We start from the raw sequence: 20601 nt of genomic DNA on the forward strand, positions 1-20601 counted from the left end.
GCCCTCAGGTGTCACGTGTCTGCCTCTTCGGATAAGCATAGCTCAACTACCAATGCGTATATCATGCAACAAATTTAATAATTCTGAACATTATGTATGTTCACTGATGCAAAGAAAGGTGTTCCATCCACTAATGCACAGTTTTAAGTGTAGAATTTTCTCCTTTTTCTTTTTTTTTTTTGCTTTTTACTTTCCAAAGTAGCTGATGTCCTTTTTTGGGGATCAAGCTATCTCCATACCAAATTTCAAAGAAATTGTATGGGCATTTTAGTCATTCAAACGTCACAGAGTTACTTATGCATGTATTACACACTGAAGAGCCAAAGAAACCGGTACACCTGCGTAATATCGAGTAGGGCACCCGCGAGAACGCAGAAGTACCGCAACACGACTTGACATCGACTCGACTAATATCTGAAGTAGTGCTGGAGGGAACTGACAGCTTGAATTCTGCAGGGCTGCCCAGAAATCCGTAAGAGTACGAGGGGGTGGAGATCTCTTCTGAACAGCACGTTGCAAGGCATCACAGATATGCTCAATAACGTTCATGTCTGGGAAGTTTTGTGGCCACCGGAAGTGTTTAAGCCCAGAAGAGTGTTCCTGGAGCCACTGTGTAGCAATTCTCGACGTCGCAATGTCGCACTGTCCTTCTGGAATTGGCGAAGTCCGTCGGAACGCACAATTGACACGAATGGATCCAGGTGATCAGACACGATGCTTACGTACGTGTCACGTATCAGAGTCGTATATAGACGTATCAGGGTTCCCAATCACTCCAATTCCACACGTCCCACACCATTGCAGACCCTCCACCAGCTTGAACAGTCCCCTGCTGACATGCAGGGTGCATGGGTTCGTGAGATTGTCTCCATACCCGTACACGTCCATCCGGTCGATATAACTTGAAACGAGACTCGTCCGACCGGGAAACATGTTTCCAGTCATCAACAGTCCATTGTCGGCGGTGACTACAACACGATGCTCAAACTCACTTAAATCTTGATAACCTGCCACTGTAACAGCAGTAACTGATCTAACAACTGCGCCGGACATTTGTTGTCTTATATAGGCGTTGCCGACCGCAGCGCCATATTCTGCCTGTTTACATATCTCTGCATTTGAATACGCATGCCCGTATCAGTTTCTTTGGAGCTTCAGTGTATAAGTTCGTGGCGAAAACGTCTCTGCTGTATTATGACTGTAGGAACACATATTTTAGTACCAAGCCCGTCCTAACACGGCCCCTGACATTAAACTAAATACTATTCAAAGTTTCTGCTATCCTGATCATTCGGAGAGCACATTCTCTCACTAACAATCAGCGTAAACATGAAGCTCGCGACCTCCTGTGCACGGAACCGCAACGTTAACCAGTCAATAAACAGATTGAAAGTCAACACAGTGTTCGTCCGTTAAGTGTGCGCACACAGTTCGCCACTATCCGTTAATCTGAAGTATCTGAAATACAACTGCGCAGTACGACCCACCGAATTACCGCCTACGAGAAGAAAGTCACAAGTTTTAGCGTGGATAGCAAAACTTTCGGTAATGTCATTTACAGCTGAGCTCACCAGTTTGGGAACTATTCAGCTTCTCGGTTTCTCACCAAATTAGAATATTTTCACAAAACTGCTAGAACACCGGGCAATAAATACGTCTTGACTTTACTAAACCTGAATCTGGACTGTGGGGAAAAAACTGCGCGCAAATCTCTCCCCCTTCCAGAACATGCAGCCACCGTCCTCTCCCGTTGCATGGACCACATTGCAGCCAATCAGCTTCGTAGCTTTTGTCGGAAAACACGGTAGTTCCTCTTCTTAACGAATCCTCAATTCCAAATTTAATTTAATCATAGGGAAAGTTTTCTACATTCTGGAAAGCAAACAAGCTCAAACCTGTCCATTCTAACTTGTCTAAAGGACATAAGTGAAGATTTTGTTTCTACAATAACTAAATTGACTATCGTACAGTAATCATGTCATGCCAAGTGTGCGACTCACTGAAAGATTACACACGTGACTGACACACTTATTCATTACTAACAAATTTAAGATTCATGCGCCAAATTAATGCTGGATTCACACCCTAACTCATTACGACAGCATCAGAAAGGAAAGTAACTGTGTGAAACAGCTGAAAGTTATAACTGTTCGAAAGAGAAACCATGAACCAAATCACAGTTTACCTAACAAAATTGACACAAAATATGCCGGCCGGAGTGGGCGAGCGGTTAAAGGCGCTACAGTCTGGAACCGCACGACCGCTACGGTCGCAGGTTCGAATCCTGCCTCGGATATGGATGTGTGTGATGTCCTTAGGTTAGTTAGGTTTCAGTAGTTCTAAGTTCTAGGGGACTTATGACCACAGCAGTTGAGTCCTATAGTGCTCAGAGCCATTTGACACAAAATATACCTCAGTGCCAGGAGGTTGCTTGTAATGGAAAGTTACATCTGTTTCAGGTATAGGACTGAAGCTCATACAGAAAGTTCGCTACTGTTGTTGTAAAATGTTACATAATATTTCATACTGACTGGTGTACGAAAAGTGAATTTAATAATTCAGAAGTTGTTGTGTATCTTTACGGTCTGTAAGAGCGCATGCGCACAGCGGGTCCAGAGCGCATAAAGAGCATGGTGGGCCCTCGGAGTGGGAACCCGCTCTTGAGAGCGTAGGACTACCACACTAAGTGCGCCGGCCGACTGTGGCCGAGCGGTTCTAGGCGCTACATCTGGAACCGCGTGATCGCTACGGTCGCAGGTTCGAATCCTGCCTCGGGCATGGATGTGTGTGATGTCCTTAGGTTTAAGTAGTTCTAAGTTGTAGGGGACTGATGACCTCAGATGTTAAGTCCCACAGTGCTCAGAGCCATTTGAACCATTTGAACACTAAGTGCCGGGTAACTGTAAGCTGCCGGGTGGCTGTTGCGCATGCGCATAGGTGTATTGGTGAGCGCTAATACATTTGGCTGACTTCAGTTAGCCCAGAGTACAGTACAAGGCTGACCGTCCTTCGTGTTTTTCCATGTTTGAATTACTAGTGTGCGGTGATTTCAGTCTGAAATTATGACACCTATTAGTAATACGAAACTGAAAAGCAGAAAACTGGATATTCAGTTTCGTGAGATTGTTTACAACCTTATGCTGATATTCAAGATGAGTTCTCTCAGGGAAGAAACATTGCGGTGCCGCAAGTTCAAATGAGATCCCAGGTGGCTACAAGCATTTCGCGTATCACTATCCACAAAACTAAAAGGAAAGGCACGCTATCGGAATCTGACGGAGGAAAGAAACTCGCAACTCCAGACAAAAAACGTAATCGCAAAACAGTTGTAGAAAAACAAATGGTTCAAATGGCCCTGAGCACTATGGGACTTAACATCTGAGGTCATCAGTCCTCTAGAACGTAGAGCTACTCAAACCTAACTAACCTAAGGACATCATACACATCCATGCCCGAGGCAGGATTCGAACCTGCGACCATAGCGGTCGTGCGGTTCCAGACTGAAACGCCTAGAACCGCTCGGCCACCCAGGCCGGCCTACAGTTGTTCAGAATGAGAGTTTTGACGAGGTCGTTGTTATGAGAAATGTTTACAGCATTTATTTGACCAAAAGCGAATGCCTACAGTGAAGGAACTAAACAGAAGTTGAAAGAAGCCATAAATTTTCAAGGTAGCAACATTAGGGTAAGGTGATTGTTAAAGAAATTAGGTTTCCGCTGGAAAAAAGCTCATTTTGTTAAGGAGAAGCGACAACCGAGAAGAAAGAATTACGTATTTGAAGCAATTAATAAAATGTGGGAGGGAAACAGACATTTTTTAAGTTGATAGAACTTTCATTTTATTGTCACACGTAAGTGGAGTGATAATACAACTCACGGCCTCCTCACGCCAGTATCAAAGGGACGGCTAATAATAACATATGTAGGCGGTGTAAATGGCTTTACACCTAGTGCTCTTGTCATGTGGAAGTAAAATCAAGCAATAGGAGATGACCCCATGAACCAACAAAATTGTGAGGAGTGGGTGACAGAAAGGTAATGAAACATCACCTTAGAAAAATTTATGAATTACTGTGCTGGTAAACCTCTTACGTTATTTAATTTTCAAACAGCTAAGCAAAACTGAACGTATTCAGACATTTCTCTGGTTGGTTCAAATGCCTCTGAGCACTATGAGACTTACCTGCTAAGGTCATCAGTCCCCTAGAACTTAGAACTACTTAAACCTAACTAACCTAAGGACATCACACACATCCATGCCCGAGGCAGGATTCGAACCTGCGACCGTAGCGTTCGCGCGGTTCCAGACTGTAGCGCCTAGAACCGCTCGGCCACTCCGACCGGCAGACATTTCTCTCTCTACGTATTCTGATCATTACTAAACTGACACACAATATTTTTAGCGCAATGGAATCTGATTTTCAATAATCCCTACAAAAGAATGGCCCTGACTAATAATAACCTAAACCTTTCATGAATCACTTACCTCACAAAAATCTTTGTTACTCGAACTACTGCAATAAAGCGAGTGCCAATACTGCCAGCTAAATAAAAGATTCTAACTACTGAAGGCAGTAACTACTGATAGGTATAGTTAGCAAATGAAAGATTTTGATAGAGAACAAACAATGTATTTACCTTAATAGTGATCAAACGTCATTATATATTAGTTCATGACGTCCAGTCTTACAAATTTCCTTCTCTGATGGACACACGTCCAGTTCATCCGCTCTCAAAACTCCGCCATCTCTCTCCCCACATCCACCACTGCTGGCGGCTCACCTCCAACTGCCCAACGCTACGTGCTGTTCACATCCAACTGCGCAACACTGCAATAGCGAATATTCCAACAATTCCAACCAGCCACAGACTGCACACAGCACAGTCAGAGATTTTCATACAGAGCGCTACGTAGCGTTACCAACATAAAAACCTAAACAGCCTACTTACAGTAATACTCAGTTTTAAACCTAACTCTATACTAATTCTCCATAATGCTCCATATCACAACGTTAAAATAAACAAATTCCGTTAAAGACGATGTCAGAAATGGCTATTCTCGGATGACATACTGAAACTTATTCTGTGCGAACTTGCTCGTATAACTGAGCCAAGGACTGTCGAATATTTCGTCGATAAGATTCAATAAACTGCTGGTCACCCCTGTTTTGCGTCTTCCTCCTTACGACCCAGAATGAAATCCGAAAGCGAATATTTGGTCTGTTGTGAAACGTTAGGTAGCTTTCCTGAACGTTTCTGCAGGGGAGCATAACACCTGAGAAACATTGTTACGAGGATACACTTAATTCACCTGGGTTTTGGATAGCCAAACATATAATTGACGATAAAGAAGAGCATTATTTGCTTCAGACTTACGCTGAGCGCAGAAAAAGTCACCAGTATTTGACGTTGCGTCAGTTAAGTCTACCTTCCTCGGCACTGAAACGCACTTGTGACGTTTTAGCACACTCTGCAATCATTTATCTGACTTGCAGTAATTGCTTCGCTAGAACGCAACGTACAACGCCTTAAGCCCAGTTTATACGACGACACTAGGGTGCTCGCAACCGCGCTATCGGCCATTTGCGCAACTCTTTGGCGACACTAAACGTTTTCTGCTTGTTCCAACTTTATTTGTGTGAGCATGGAGGTCAGGTTTGTCGTTAGAGTGCAAAGAAACCGAAATATGAAGTGGAGAACGGAGGATATTATTCGCTTTTCTGGTGGCAATGCTATGCTTAGGTGTTCATGGGATTTTAATGATGTTGACTACAAAAACAAGCAGCGATGTGTGGCTGCGCTTGACGATGTCATGCGCGATCTGAGCGCGGATTGGCAGACAGTATCTGAGCTGCAGATCAAAAACATTAAATTAGAAGTACATACAGAAACGAATTATCAAAAATAAAGCAAGCAAAACATTTGGCTGGGGAACAGCCCACGTGTACAACAATAAAATCTCGTGGATCGAGATGGGCGATTCTTTTTTAAGGAGAACAGTTGACAGGAGAAGAGGCTACAGAAATCTGGAAAGCTGAATTCTTTATTCAGTATTAATTTATTTAAACCATCTCTACAGTTGTTCCCATTCAAAAATGGAATTAGTACAAATGATTAAAACAACTTCTAGGGTCTTCCTGCAAAATTTCTTCCAACGAGGTCACTGACCAACCGAGTTGTCGTCTTTTCTTTATCCAGTCACGAACTAACGCACGTTTATATATTTATCTCATGTCTTACGTAGCGATTTCATGCAAACAAGCATTAGCTATATCCACATCTGCATAAAACATAGATACTCCGCAAGCCACCGTACGGTGCGTTGCGGAGGGTACCCTGTACAACCACTTGTCATTTCCTTTCCTGTTTCACTTTCAAATAGAGATAGACAAAAACCACTGTCTGTACGCCTCCGTATGAGACCAAATTTTTTGTATCTTATCTTGGTGGTCCTCACGCGCGATATATGTTGGCGGCAGCAAAATCATTCGGCAGTCAGCTTCAAATGCCGGTTCTGTAAATTTTATCAGTAGGGATCCTCGAAAACAGCGTCACTTTCCCTCCAGGGTTTTCCCATTTGAGTTCCCGAAGCATCTCTGTGAGACTTAAAGTGTTGTTCGAACCTAGCAGTAACAAATCTCGCATCCCGCCTCTGATTTGCTGCGTAGACTCACTTCAATCCTACCTGGTACGGATCCCAAACACTCGAGCAGTACTCAAGAACAGGTCGCACCAGCGTTCTATATGCGGTCTCCTTTACAGGTCTCCTTTCCTATATGTGGTCTCCCTTCCTAAAATTCTCCCAATAAACCGAAGTCGACCATTCGCCTACCCCACCATATGCTCGTTCCATTTCATATCGCTTTCCAACGCTATTCCCAGTCCTTCAAACAACTTGGTTGTGTCAAGCAGGACACTCGTAATTCTCCGTCCGAACATTACAGATTTGTTCTTCCTACTCATCCGCGTTAACTTACATTTTTCAACATTTACAGAAGGTGTTCGAAGTGATGGCCGTTGTTATCAATGCAGTGCTGCAATCTTCAAAAATGTTGAAATGTGTGTGAAATCTTATGGGACTTAACTGCTAAGGTCATCAGTCCCTAAGCTTACACACTATTTAACCTAAATTATCCTAAGGACAAACACAGACACCCATGCCCGATGGAGGACTCGAACCTCCGCCAGGACCAGCCGCACAGTCCATGATTGCAGCGCCTCAGACCGCTCGGCTAATCCCGCCCGGCTGCAATCTTCTTATCACGGATTGCCATTCATCACACCAGCTAGAAATTTTATCTAAGTAGTCTTGTACAGTCAGTTAAATTTGACACATTACTGTACACCACGGCATCATCAGCGAACAACCGCAGATTGCTGCCCGCTTTGTCCGAAAATCATTTGTGTATACAAAGAACAACAGCGGCCCTATCACACTTCCCCCGGGCACTCCTGACAATACCCTTTTCTCTGACAACACTTGCCGTCGAGGTCGACATACTGGATTTCATTACATAAGAAGCCTTCGAGCCACTCACATGTCTGGGCACTTATCGAAGATCATTCTCTGACAATTCTCTCTCGTATATCGTGCAAATAGTAAATATTCGCCGAATACGGCGTATCCATCTAACGTGCTATTGACATGTAAACACCATTCGACGGTTCCGCAGTACAACACTAATTGAAACGTTAAGACTGGTATCGTCGAATCAAGCGAGTGTGAATGATGTATTTCTTCGAAGAACAAGTCGATATGCTTCTCATTTACGGAGAATGCCAACGAAATTCAGTGAGAGATCGCGACCTAAGCCCTGAAAGATATCCTCAACATACTCATCTTGCACGTCGTACATTTAAATATGTATATGATAAATTGAGAACAACTGGATCTTTAACGCATCGAAACATATCCAGAAACGGAAGGTTAGTAACTAGGAAACGGATCTTGGTACTCTTGCCACTGTGGTTCGAGATCCTTGTGTCAGTTTACGTCAAATCGCAAGGGAATCTGACATGAGACAAAGTGTTCTGCATCGCCATAAATATCATCCTTACCATATCAGTCTCCACCAAGAATTAACTCGAACGGATTGTATCCATCGCACTGAATTCTGCCGATGGCCTCAACTTCAGATTCAGCGGGATGACACATTTACTGATTTTATTTTATTTACTGACGAGGCTACATTGACGAACCATGGAAATGTTAATTTGCATAACATGCATTATTGGGCGACTGAAAATCCATGTCGGCTGCGGAAAGTTGCACACCAAAAACCGTGGTCGGTGAATGTATGGTGTGCGATTCTTTAAGATAGAATTACGGGTCCCTATTTCATCGGAGTAAATCTTAATGGTAGGAAGTTGACCATAGTCCTGCAACAAACATTAAGTCTGTTACTGGAAGAAATACCTTCGGGAACAAGGAACAGAATGTGGTATCAACACGATGGGTGTCCGGCACATTTTTCGCTCATGGCTATAAATGAGTTGCAGAGACAATGCCCAAATCGTTGGATTGGACGCGGAGGAGATGTGTCGTGGCCGGCTCGTTCGCCAGATTTGACGCCTCTGGATTTTTTCTTGTCGGGATTCGTAAAAGACATTGTTTATAAAGATGTTTCAACTACAACTAAAGATATGCGAGAGAGAATTGCCAGAGCATGTGCTTCGATAAGTGTCGATGTGATAAGGAATACCACTCAATCCATGACAAGAAGATTGCAGCACTGCGTTGATACCAATGGTCATCACTTCGAACACCTTCCATAAATGGACGTTCATGTCACCTTAGTGGCATTCGTTGACCTTCAAAGACCTTACTGATACAAATCGTTGGATTCGTCTCGATAGCCGCTACGAGAAAATAAGTACCAAACCAATATCACCCCATAAAAAAAAGTTCCCCTTCATATCTCTGGAGCGACCCCACCTAATAACAAAAAACCAACGTCATATTATGGCCCCCGTTGTCCCATGGAACTTTTGTCCCACAAACATTTTAGCTCCTGTCATACTTTCGGAGTTTGTTAGTGACTCACCCTGTGTAAGAATGAGCGGACCCGCAAAGGTCCGTTCTCTCTTATATACTGGAGTCATTAGCACATTTTTCCAGTCACTTGGGACTTTGTGCTGGGTGAAAAATTAAAGATAAATGCAGGCTAGGTAAGGAGTCAATGCCGTAGAGTACTCAATGTAAAATCGAGCTGGGATTCCATCCGCACCTGGTGATTTATTACCTTTCAAATCTTTCAGCTGTTTTCTCTACGCCAGGGATGCTTATTACTATGTCGTCCATACGGGAGTCTGTCCGAAGGTCAAACGGCGGTACATTTGCACGATTCTCGTATTTGAACGATTTCTTCAACGTGAAGTTTAAAACTTCGGGTCTCGTTTCGCTATCTTCAACTGCCTCACCAGACTGGTCAGCAAGGGGACTGAACGGAAGCCTTAGACCTGCTTAGCGATTTTACAGTCGACCAGAATTTTCTCTGATTCTCCGGCTGATCTTTTGCTAAGGGGTTACGGAATAGTTGTTTCGCGCATAGATCTTTTCACAGACGCACGAATCTCTACTAACTTACACCTGTTGCCATTTGTGTGTTCTCCATTCAACCGAGAGTACAACAGCCTCTGTTCCTTCAGCATCTTCTGTATTTCGTTGTTAAGCCATGGGGATCTTCCCCATTCTTTATCCGCTTACTAGACACGTAACTCTCCAAACCACGATTTACAGTCTGCTTAAACTTTGCCCATAATTCCTCTACAAGTATCTCACTGGAACTAAGTGATTCACTAACTAAGTGAGATGCTAACAACTGCTTATCTGCTCTATCTAGCAGAAATATTCTCCTAACCTCCTTTACTGATTCATTAACTTCCGTATCCATAGTTGTTATATTGACATCACGATCTCTAATCCCCGTTTCTGATCTGACATTGTGGGTAAGATCCGGCCTATTTGTAGCTGGAAGGTTTTAAGATATTTCCATTGCGTGTGGGCTGCCGAGCTAGCTGCTCAAGACAGTTTTCAGAAACATGTTCAAAAGCATTTCGCATGACCGTCTGTCTGTAGCCGCCGCAATGAATCCATAGACATCCCATTCTATACTCCGTAGGTTAAAGTCGCCTCCATCTAGTATCACATAATCTGGGTATTTACGAGGTACTGACCATGGACTTCCTTTGAATGATTCTAGAACTGTTCAAATGGCTCTGAGCACTATGGGAAGTAACTTCTGAGGTCATCAGTCCCCTAGAACGTAGAACTACTTAAACCTAACTAACCTAAGGATTTCACACACATCCATGCCCGAGGCAGGGTTCGAACCTGCAACCGTAGCTGTCGCGCGGATCCAGTCTGTAGCGCCTAGAACCGCTCGGCCACCTCGGCCGGCCTAGATCAGTCACAGCGGAATCCAAAAATTACCTTGGTTTCACCTACAGCTTTAACAAGTGACCAGATAACTTCACTGTCACACTCAACTTCGACCTCAGCAGAGAGAATATTTTTGTCAACTGCAATGAACACTCCCACTCCTATGACCTCTAATCTGTCTTTCGATATACGTTCCACGACTTCGTAAATATCTCAGAACTTTCCATCTCCGGTTTCAGCAAGCTCTCGGTCCCAAGAATAATTCGAGTTCATAACCTTCCTGGAGGGCAGCAAATTCGGGGACCTTATTACTCATATTTCGACAGGTTACTAATAAAACGTTGACAGTCGAAGTGTCCCTACTCTGTACCCAGTCTGACTTCCCTTGCTGGTTTCTGACTGGCGAGAGTTCATCAGAGCCCCTAAAACTTCCCCCTAGCCTAAAAAACCCTCATGTGCACTCCACAAGTACTCTGCTACCCAAGTAGCTGCTTCCTTTGTGTTATGCACACCTAACGTATCAAGTGGAGTCCTACAAAACCCCACACGATAACGCAGGCCTAGAAATCTACAGCAAATATATCACAGAGTCGATAAAGCCTTTTTTTGAGATCCTCCACTCGGCTCGAAACCAAAGGACCCCACTGAACTCTTGAATCTTCTCACGAAATTCCTATCACCAAATTTCTCCTCCGAATGCGAAAATATTTTGTTGACACCGACCTACATAGGGAGGAACGATCAACACCATAAAATAAGGGAAATCAGAGCTCTTACGGAAAGATATAGGTGTTCTTTCTTTCCGCGCGCTATACGAGATTGGAATAATAGAGAATTGTGAAGGTGGTTCGATGAACCCTCTGCCAGGCACTTAAGTGTGATTTGCAGAGTATCCATGTAGATGTAGATGCAGGTGAAACAATGCTGCAAATTGCGAGCTTTGCTTGCATCCCACGCACGAGGCAAGCAGTCTTCAGCTCCGCCAGCCGCCTGTACGAACTGAGGATGGCTTCATAATCCATGCGACAGGCGTCGTTGGTGCCGACGCGAGCCACTACTTGGAGACAAATGGATCCTGCACTCTCGATAACCGCAGACAAGGCCGCCTCCACATCTCGGGTGAGGCGCCCCAGCAGACGTACCCGGAGCACACTGGCTTTCTTCAAAGTCCTGCACGCTATCTGCCTAAGGGGATCCATAACGCGCCTAACGTTGGAGCTCCCCCCGTTCGCCTGCTCGGACCCTGCAGAAGGAGCGGCCACCTGTCCACTCACAGGTCGGGTGGGCGAGTGGGCCAGGGGGCCAGCTTCCACTTCGGCCCTCCGCCACAGGTGACGAGAACGCGTTACCACCCGCCACTCACCCTGCTGCGAGGGCAGATGCACCGCGTCGGATGCACTTGGAGGTGCCTCGAAATCAGAGCCCGTGGGCAAAACAAGCAACACCTGATGTGTCCCCGGCGACGCGCCAGATTCTGCGCCACCTCTACACCCCGACGCCGTAGTCTGAAGGTGACTGACACGTAACCGAGAGCGCATTCAACTGTTCGCAAACTGCGGAAATCTCCTCCTGCCTCCGCACACAGTATGCGCACGTCCTAATCATCCTGCAAGACTGAAGAAGTAAACTGTAAAAGCCGACAGAATCCTAGACATGCAACTCCCCCGCAACTCGTTCAGCTGCCATAACTTTCATTTATACACGACTACGTCACTTACAAAACGATGAAACTGAAGTGCACACTGGTAGCGTCATGACTACATAAACGAAACCGTTTGCGTGCAACTTGTTTGTCAACCAAGTGTCGTGTTTACTACGGTTTCGACTCGTCCAGAACCAGGTGGCCCGTCACACCTGACGTTAAGGGCTGGCGCACTATGCAGTAAGATCTGACGGAAAACACCTTCACTGTTTTGTCACTGGCGAGAGGACGACGCACTGCTCCGGGCAAATTACAGACCACGCGGTGCAGAATTCCTGCTTCTAGGAAAACCCGGCTTTAAAGCAGCGAGGAGTATTTTACAACCTCCTAATCGTAAATACAGATCGCTACGCCATTATTGCAGCAGGGTGTTTCAAAAATGACCGGTACATTTGAAACGGCAATAAAAACTAAACGAGCAGCGATAGAAATACACCGTTTGTTGCAATATGCTTGGGACAACAGTACATTTTCAGGCAAACAAACTTTCGAAATTACAATAGAAATCTAGAGAATTAGGTGTGGATATTTCCTCGCATCTCAGTGAAACGAGAAGCTCCTTTCGAGGACAGTCATCACCGATCTGGTTCTAAACCATTTATTCCAGAAGTAGCTCACCTCCTAGCAATGGACAGGTGGTTTCTGTAAGACAATTCCCACCTAGCTAAGTGGCCAAACAGTTGGAAGTGACAGTCAATGGGACAGTATTTTGGAGTACAAGGGGTAGTAATAACGTTTCAATTACATCCTCAAATTAATCAAGCTGTGGCCATCTAACATTGTGTGATATGCATGTCCATGTCTTCAAATCAGGCCACGTACAAAGAAACACACGATCCACAAATGCGCGCTCTCACACGTTGCAGAAGTGTTTCGTTAATAGACGGTTTGAGCGTTGCGCACACACTTTGAGGCGTACCCTTAGAAAAATTAAGAATGACTGTGCTGGCAAACTTCTACGTTATTTGACACAAAGACAGCTGAGTAAAACTGAACGTACTCGGACAGTTATCTCTTTACTTATTCTGATCACCACTAAACTGACACACAATATTTTTTAGCGCAACGCAATCTGACTTTCAATAATCCATACAAAAGAATGGCCCTGAATAACAATAACCTATACCTTTCATGAATCACTTGCCTCACAAAAATCTTCGTTATTCGAACTACTGCAATACAGCGAGCGCCACTACTGCCAGCTAAATAAAAGATTCAAACTACTGAAGACACTAACTACTGACAGACATAGTTAGTAAGTGAAAAATTTTGATGGAGAACAAACAGTGTATTTACCTTAATAATGTTCAAAAGTCATCATATATATATCTATCAATTCATGACATCCATCTTTACAAATTTCCTTTTTCTGGCGGACACACGTCCAGATCGTCCGCTTACAGTAACCTCTCAAGACTCTGGCATCTCTCCCCCCACATCCACCACTGCTGGCGTCTCACCTCCAACTGCGCAACACCACGCGCTGTTCACATCATACTGCCCAACACTGCACTAGCGAATATTCCAACAATGAGTCCAACCTGCCTCAGACCTCACACAGCGCATTCAGCGATTTTCATACAGAGCGCTACGTAGCGTTACCAACATAAAAACCTAAACAGCCTACTTACAACTTACTACAATGCAACTCGTATTCATTAATGTTCTGCACACTCGACATGATCGTCCGAAAGTTTATTGCGTCTCTACATCAATTTATCAATGCCTTGCTGCGACTGAGCAAAGATTAACGGAAGAACACAAATTAGATTTTTTAAAGAAATGAAACAGGAAAAAATACAAGGTCTGAGACCCAAATCTGTCTCTTGAAATCTTGGTACAAACATGTTCGGTTTACTTTTCGTGTCTAATCTGAGTAAAATCTGAAGCTTTAGACGACGCCCTCCATCTTCTTCGTACAGAACAACGGATTGCCATGGTTGTTGTCGTGGTGAACATTCATAGCTCATAGATGACATGTGACTGGCAGGCCTTAGAGATCGTGTCAAGTCTGCACTGGTGGCGCCACACCACTTCTTTCGTATGAATGTAAAAAAATTCATCACATTTTTGTGTGTGTTCTCAGAGACGAGAGTTCGCTTGCACTCACCAATAAAATTATAACCACTGAGAATACGCAGATCTGTTCATGTTCGTAAGAAAGCAGTGGCGTCACCACTGCAGAAATGGATACAATCTCTGACAGCATGACGTAGTGATCATGTATGCCGACCAGTCACAAGCACACTATGAGTTATACGAGGACTGTTCGGAAAGTCAGATCCGATCGGTCACGATATAGAAATCAATGTAAAAATAAAAGAATGTTTTATGTGGAGCAGTTAGCTACACCTTCCAGCTACTTCTCTACATAGTGCCGTTCCGACTTAGACGTTTGTCTTAGGGTTGTAGCACTTTCCGATACCCTCGTCGTAGAAGGCAGCTGCCTGTGCTTTGCACCACTTCTGTACGCTCGTTCACAGTTCGTTGTCTGTGCCAATGTGTTTCCCTCATAGCCAACGGCTCATGTGAGCAGAGCTGAACATCAGAGCGAGCCAAGTCCGGGCTGTATGGTAGCCGATCAAACACTTTGCATCGAAAATGCTGCAGCAGCGTCTTTACTGCCCCTACAGTGTGCGGCCGAGAACTGGCACGAAGAAGAAACGCATGACAGCTATGTTATGTGGGCTGCATAGCTTGAGGCGAAACTTCTCAGCGAGCGTCCATACTTGGCGGGAGACACAATTTTCTGGGCATCTTTATGTGCTCACTGTGCGCTCAGAACTGAAAAGAGTGTCTTGAAGCGATCGATGGGCATATTAGAGACACTGCCCAACACATCTGTGCAAAGCTTCATCGGATGTTCAGTCCGCCCCCAGTAGCTGAGTGGCCATCACGACAGAATGTCAGTCCTAAGGGCCCGGGCTCGATTCCTGGCTGGGTTGGAGATTTTCTCCGCTCAGGGACCTAGTGTTGTGTTGTCCTAATTGTCGTTATTTCATCCCCATCGACGCGCAGATCGCCGAAGTGGCGTGAACTAGAAAGACCTGCACCCGGCGAACGGTCTACCGGACGGGCGGCCCTAACCGCATGACATTTATTTATTTGTCACATTTTCACAGTGGCTTCCCCTGCGCGCCACATCAGACCTTACTTTACGAATAGCTCTCGTGAATTGTCGCCACAGCAGTCAGTTCTTACTGACGAAGCAGCAGAAGGTTTTAGCCATATTTGGCGCGGAAAGTAAACCGACAGTGTTTTATACAAAATACAAGGTGATTTATAAGTAATGTGAACAGCTGATTATGTGTTATTGCCAGAGTTCTGCGTTAGCACAGTGAGAGAAGTGGTGTAGTAGCAAGACAATGAACTTGAATTCCAGAAGAACGCATTCAAATCGCTGTTTGGCCACCCAGATTTATGTTTTCGTAATTTTTAGAAATCAGTTAAAGCAAACACCGATGTATTTCCTTTAAAGGTCAAAGCCGCTTTCCTTCCCAAACCAAAGTGCTTTGTCTAAAGAACTCGTCGTAGAGGAGATGTTATACTTTACCCGTGCTACCTTTTTCGTAGGATGGAGTGGAGTACTTACACAGGGGGCTGTTTTCAGAACGCTGGTGTAACCCATTCGTGAGTACTTTCCGAGTATTTCGGAACCCCGGCAGGTGGAATAAAGGAAAGCATTTAAGCAGTTCATTCGTTACTGGTTGGTTGGGTCTCCGCGAGATGTTACGATAGAACTCCGTAAACTTATGAAAATTTCTGGAGGCAAGAAGACAATTGTTTCACAAAATGCTATTAAATAAATTCGGATAAGTAACATTTGCGACAGATTGCTGAATGATTCTACTGCCTCAGACTTCCATCTCGCATAACGATCACGAAGACAAAAGAAAGGAGATTAGATTTCGTACATTTTTCCCTCGCTCCGTTTCTGAGTGGAGCGGGAAAGGAGAAGTGTAGTAACAGTGAGAAGTACCGTACGCCAAGCATGAAATACCGAGTTAAGGAGTATGTGCACTACTGGTCATTAAAATTGCTACGCCACGAAGATGACGTGCTACAGACGCGAAATTTAAACGACAGGAAGAAGATGCTGTGATATGAAAATGATTAGGTTTTCAGAGCATTCACACAAGGTTGGCGCCGGTGGCGACACCTACAACGTGCTAACACGAGGAAAGATTCCAACCGATTTCTATTACACAAACAGCAGTTGACCGGCGTTGCCTAGTGAAACGTTGTTGTGATGCCTCGTGTAAGGAGGAGAAATGCGTCCGATCACGTTTCCGTCTTTGATAAAGGTCGGATTGTAGCCTATCGCGATTGCGGTTTATCGTATCGTGACATTGCTGCTCGCATCAGTCGAGATCCAATGACTGCTAGCAGAATATGGAATTGGTGGGTTCAGGAGGGTAATACGGAACGCAGTGCTGGATCCCAACGGCCTCGTATCACTAGCAGTCGAGATGACAGGCATCTTATCCACATGGCTGAAACGGATCGTGCAGCCACATCTCGATCCCTGAGTCAACAGATGGGGACGTTTGTAAGACAACAACCATCTGCACGCACAGTTCGACGACGTTTGCAGCAGCATGGACTATCAGCTCGGAGACCATGGCTGCGGTTACCCTTGACGCTGCATCACAGACAGGAGCGCCTGCGATGGTGTACTCAACGACGAACCTGGGTGCACGAATGGCAAAACGTCATTTTTTCGGATGAATCCTGGTTCTGTTTACAGCATCATGATGGTCGCATCCGTGTTTGGCGACATAGCGGTGAACGCACATTGGAAGCGTGCATTCGTCGTCGCTTTACTGGCGTATCACCCGGCGTGATGGTGTGGGGTGCCATTGGTTACACGTCTCGGTCACCTCTTGTTCGTCCTGAAGGTACTTTGAACAGTGGATGTTACATTTCAGATGTGTTACGACTCGTGGCTGTAGCCTTCATTCGATCCCTGCGAAACCCTACATTTCAGCAGGACAATGCACGACCGGATGTTGCAGGTCCTGTACGGTCCTTTCTGGATACAGAAAATGTTCGACTGCTGCTCTGGGCATCACATTCCCCAGATCTCTCACCAATTGAAAACGTCTGGTCAATGGTGGCCGAGCAACTGGAGCGTCACAATACGCCAGTCACTACTCTTGATGAACTGTGGTATCGTGTTGAAGCTCCATGGGCAGCTGTACCTGTACACGCCATCCAAGCTCTGTATTGCACACAATCTTCTGAGATAGTCCACTTCTACAGCTCTCAATATGTTTTTAATTTCCCCAATAAGCTCCTAGCTCTCGCATCCATAGGTCGATAAAGGTGGTACAATGCTTTTGTAGAGCATCTTATTTACTTTCTAGTTTATCTTAGACCATAACAGAAGATCTAGCTTCTGGATTGCTGCTTACCTATGGGCTACTTGTTGCTTTGTTTCTCAGTTACTTGTTCCGTCTTTCGACACGATGCTACCCAAATATTTAAACTTATTACATGCCTTGGTGTACTCTCACTCTGCTATAAAATTTCCTACATTTTCTCCACTACGTAGGTTTTTAGTCTTCAATCCTCACTAATCACATTTTTCTAATAATTTTTTTGCCCAAATCAGATAACGTCTTTGTCACTGTCCACTAATGCCTGGTCACCTGCAATGAACAAGATGTGCAAACCTTGGTCATTTATCTGAATGCCCAATCCTACACGTTTTGTACCGTATAACTCTAAGTCTTTCTAGATGTATATTTTAAACAGTGTAGGAGGTAAGCAACATCCCTGTTTTAACTCTTTTGTTATTCTGTAAGCCCTAATCTACTAAACATATTAAATGAAAGTATACCTTAAGACTATCCCACATTTCCACTTAACGGTAGATCTCCAGTTGCTTTGCTATAGTTGTAGACTTTGACCGCTGGAGTCACTTACATGAAATTCTTTTGAGTTGTTGATCGCTTCCTATAATAAAATTTTGGCCCAAATATTCGGTCATTTTTGCAAGAAATAAGTTTTTATTTTATATAACGTCAATATTGAGTAAAAAATCATACGATGCAGTTACATCCACATTCAGCGGTGCAAGACTGGCTATAGCCCCGATTACTGACTTCTCAATCCCCTACATCAGTATCAGTTGCTGATAACACACGACGTTCTCCGATCTAGAGAATTAGGTGTGGATATTTCCTCGCATCTCAGTGAAACGAGAAGCTCCTTTCGAGGACAGTCATCACCGATCTGGTTCTAAACCATTTATTCCAGAAGTAGCTCACCTCCTAGCAATGGACAGGTGGTTTCTGTAAGACAATTCCCACCTAGCTAAGTGGCCAAACAGTTGGAAGTGACAGTCAATGGGACAGTATTTTGGAGTACAAGGGGTAGTAATAGCGTTTCAATTACATCCTCAAATTAATCAAGCTGTGGCCATCTAACATTGTGTGATATGCATGTCCATGTCTTCAAATCAGGCCACGTACAAAGAAACACACGATCCACAAATGCGCGCTCTCACACGTTGCAGAAGTGTTTCGTTAATAGACGGTTTGAGCGTTGCGCACACACTTTGAGGCGTACCCTTAGAAAAATTAAGAATGACTGTGCTGGCAAACTTCTACGTTATTTGACACAAAGACAGCTGAGTAAAACTGAACGTACTCGGACAGTTCTCTCTTTACTTATTCTGATCACCACTAAACTGACACACAATATTTTTTAGCGCAACGCAATCTGACTTTCAATAATCCATACAAAAGAATGGCCCTGAATAACAATAACCTATACCTTTCATGAATCACTTGCCTCACAAAAATCTTCGTTATTCGAACTACTGCAATACAGCGAGCGCCACTACTGCCAGCTAAATAAAAGATTCAAACTACTGAAGACACTAACTACTGACAGACATAGTTAGTAAGTGAAAAATTTTGATGGAGAACAAACAGTGTATTTACCTTAATAATGTTCAAAAGTCATCATATATATATATCTATCAATTCATGACATCCATCTTTACAAATTTCCTTTTTCTGGCGGACACACGTCCAGATCGTCCGCTTACAGTAACCTCTCAAGACTCTGGCATCTCTCCCCCCACATCCACCACTGCTGGCGTCTCACCTCCAACTGCGCAACACCACGCGCTGTTCACATCATACTGCCCAACACTGCACTAGCGAATATTCCAACAATGAGTCCAACCTGCCTCAGACCTCACACAGCGCATTCAGCGATTTTCATACAGAGCGCTACGTAGCGTTACCAACATAAAAACCTAAACAGCCTACTTACAACTTACTACAATGCAACTCGTATTCATTAATGTTCTGCACACTCGACATGATCGTCCGAAAGTTTATTGCGTCTCTACATCAATTTATCAATGCCTTGCTGCGACTGAGCAAAGATTAACGGAAGAACACAAATTAGATTTTTTAAAGAAATGAAACAGGAAAAAATACAAGGTCTGAGACCCAAATCTGTCTCTTGAAATCTTGGTACAAACATGTTCGGTTTACTTTTCGTGTCTAATCTGAGTAAAATCTGAAGCTTTAGACGACGCCCTCCATCTTCTTCGTACAGAACAACGGATTGCCATGGTTGTTGTCGTGGTGAACATTCATAGCTCATAGATGACATGTGACTGGCAGGCCTTAGAGATCGTGTCAAGTCTGCACTGGTGGCGCCACACCACTTCTTTCGTATGAATGTAAAAAAATTCATCACATTTTTGTGTGTGTTCTCAGAGACGAGAGTTCGCTTGCACTCACCAATAAAATTATAACCACTGAGAATACGCAGATCTGTTCATGTTCGTAAGAAAGCAGTGGCGTCACCACTGCAGAAATGGATACAATCTCTGACAGCATGACGTAGTGATCATGTATGCCGACCAGTCACAAGCACACTATGAGTTATACGAGGACTGTTCGGAAAGTCAGATCCGATCGGTCACGATATAGAAATCAATGTAAAAATAAAAGAATGTTTTATGTGGAGCAGTTAGCTACACCTTCCAGCTACTTCTCTACATAGTGCCGTTCCGACTTAGACGTTTGTCTTAGGGTTGTAGCACTTTCCGATACCCTCGTCGTAGAAGGCAGCTGCCTGTGCTTTGCACCACTTCTGTACGCTCGTTCACAGTTCGTTGTCTGTGCCAATGTGTTTCCCTCATAGCCAACGGCTCATGTGAGCAGAGCTGAACATCAGAGCGAGCCAAGTCCGGGCTGTATGGTAGCCGATCAAACACTTTGCATCGAAAATGCTGCAGCAGCGTCTTTACTGCCCCTACAGTGTGCGGCCGAGAACTGGCACGAAGAAGAAACGCATGACAGCTATGTTATGTGGGCTGCATAGCTTGAGGCGAAACTTCTCAGCGAGCGTCCATACTTGGCGGGAGACACAATTTTCTGGGCATCTTTATGTGCTCACTGTGCGCTCAGAACTGAAAAGAGTGTCTTGAAGCGATCGATGGGCATATTAGAGACACTGCCCAACACATCTGTGCAAAGCTTCATCGGATT

General features: G+C 44.4%; 1 protein-coding gene and 1 non-coding gene across 2 annotated transcripts in view; one reads left to right on the forward strand and one right to left on the reverse strand.

Moving 5' to 3' along the window:
* The window catches only part of LOC124620279 (serine/threonine-protein phosphatase 6 regulatory ankyrin repeat subunit A), a 437897-nt gene that overhangs the window by 51959 nt on the left and 365337 nt on the right, over window positions 1–20601 (forward strand). The window lies entirely within an intron of this gene.
* Window positions 3450–3533, reverse strand: Trnas-gga. Its single transcript is given in 2 exon segments — window positions 3450–3484; window positions 3494–3533. It is a non-coding gene; the product is annotated as a tRNA-Ser (tRNA).

Source organism: Schistocerca americana, chromosome 6 (genome assembly GCF_021461395.2).
Source record: "Schistocerca americana isolate TAMUIC-IGC-003095 chromosome 6, iqSchAmer2.1, whole genome shotgun sequence".
Taxonomy (NCBI): Eukaryota; Metazoa; Arthropoda; class Insecta; order Orthoptera; family Acrididae; genus Schistocerca; species Schistocerca americana.